Raw genomic sequence first — 2,288 nt, 5'->3', positions numbered from 1 at the left:
TTTTAACTGGCCTTTCCGATGCAGCAATCGGATTTTAGAAAAAATAAATAACAAAGGAACAACAAACATAATTGCAAAAAAACCCTTGTTCAAAATTATTGGCACGATTTATTTAATAATCAATTGTATAGCCTTTGGCCTTGATTACCTTCCTCAGTCGCTTTTCATAGTTTACAACCAAGTTGTTGCACTCTTCAGTAGTAATTTTAGCCCACTCTTCCTGACAATAATCCTCCAATTGAATAAGATTCTTAGGCTTCCTTTGCATTACCCTCAATTTTAATGTTCTCCATAAATTTTCAATTGGATTAAGGTCTGGGCTTTGTGATGGCCACTCCAAAACATTAATATGATTGTCCTCAAGCCATTTCTTAGTCAGTTTAGCCGAATGCTTTGGGTCATTATCTTGCATGAACCACCAACGACGACCAAGTGAGAGCTCTTTAGCAGAGTCTTTCAGGTTTTCATCCAATATTTTAACATAATCTTCTTTTTTATGCTACCTGTGACCTTAACAAGTCGCCCTGGTCCAGAAGCAGCAAAGGATCCCCAAAACATCAAACTGCCTCCACCGTGCTTCACTGTGGGTATGGTGTTCTTAGGCAGGAAAGCTTCGCCAGATTTTCTGTAAATATAAGACACTTTATTATGGCCAAATAACTCTATTTTCGTTTCGTCAGTCCATAGAACGCGTTTCCAGAATGCAACATCTTTATCAATATGACGTTTTGCAAAGGCTAGCCTTGCTTTCAGGTGCATAGGCTTCAATAAGGGAGTCTTTCTCGGACGACATGCTTTTAAACCAGCTCTCTTCAAAACTCTACCAACTGTATGTCGAGATACATTCACTCCAGAGGTGCTCTGTTCATCAACAATCTCCCCAACAGAGATCCTTGGGTTTTGTTTTACTTGTCGAACAATTTTCCGTTCATCTCTTGGGGAAAGAATCCTTTTTCTCCCTCTACCCTCTAAACTCATAACGTGGCCTTGCGATTTGAACTTGTTTATTATGGATCTAACAGTGGATTTGGGAAGGTTTAGCTTCTTTGAAATCTTATCATAGCCCTCCCCATTGGTATGGCATGCTACAACAAGCTTCCTGGCGTCTTCGCTGTGTTCCTTAGTTTTAACCATGGCGATTGAAAATTATAATTTAGTCACTTATAATAGTTTAAATAAATCGCTATCTAAAAATTATCTGAAAAAAATTATTCACTGAATTAGCGTTAAACAAGCATAATATGGCTATAAAAAAGTTCAGAAAGCACGTAAACCGGAAATTGATTGATATTATACTGATACTAAAAGAAAAACAAAGCCGTGCCAATAATTTTGAACAAGGGTTTTTTGCAATTATGTTTGTTGTTCCTTTGTTATTTATTTTTTTCTAAAATCCGATTGCTGCATCGGAAAGGCCAGTTAAAAATACATAATATACTTTGTTATTTTCTTTAATTTAATCTCTTTTTTAGAATTTATTAGACAAAATTTAACTTTTATTTTACCGTGCCAATAAATATGATCATCACTGTATGTGTATATATGCATATATGTATATATATATGTATATATGTGTATATATATATATGTATATATGCATATATATATGTATATATGCATATATGTATATATATATGCATATATGTATATATATATATGCATATATGTATATATATATGCATATATGTATATATATATGCATATATGTATATATATATGCATATATGTATATATATATGCATATATGTATATATATGTGCATATATGTATATATATGCATATATGTATATATATGCATATATGTATATATATATGCATATATGTATATATATATGCATATATGTATATATATGCATATATGTGTATATAGCATATATGTGTATATATGCATACATGTGCATATATGCATATATGTGCATATATGCATATATATGTGTATATATGCATATATGTATATATATATGCATATATGTGTATATAGCATATATGTGTATATATGCATATATGTGTATATATGCATATATGTGTATATGTGCATTTATGTATATATATGCATACACATGCATATATGTATACATATCAGATTGTAGTAATTCGCCAACCCTAAGAAACTTTCTAGAGACGCAATATTTTCTGGAGTAGGGCATGTCTCGTATTGCACTCGATCTATCTAGAAAAAGTCAGACGTTAAAGTCTCTTTAATTTCCTGAAATGCTTCTTCGCACTCTTGCGTTCAGACCCATTTTTGGTCTTTCCTTAACAGTTCATTTAAAGGCGACCTTAGTTTA

The sequence above is a fragment of the Euprymna scolopes genome, chromosome 33 (assembly GCF_053919585.1).
Source record: "Euprymna scolopes isolate OS-2025 chromosome 33, ASM5391958v1, whole genome shotgun sequence".
Classification (NCBI taxonomy): Eukaryota; Metazoa; Mollusca; class Cephalopoda; order Sepiida; family Sepiolidae; genus Euprymna; species Euprymna scolopes.
The sequence above is the reverse complement of the archived record's forward strand: the minus strand, read 5'-3'. Positions refer to the sequence as shown.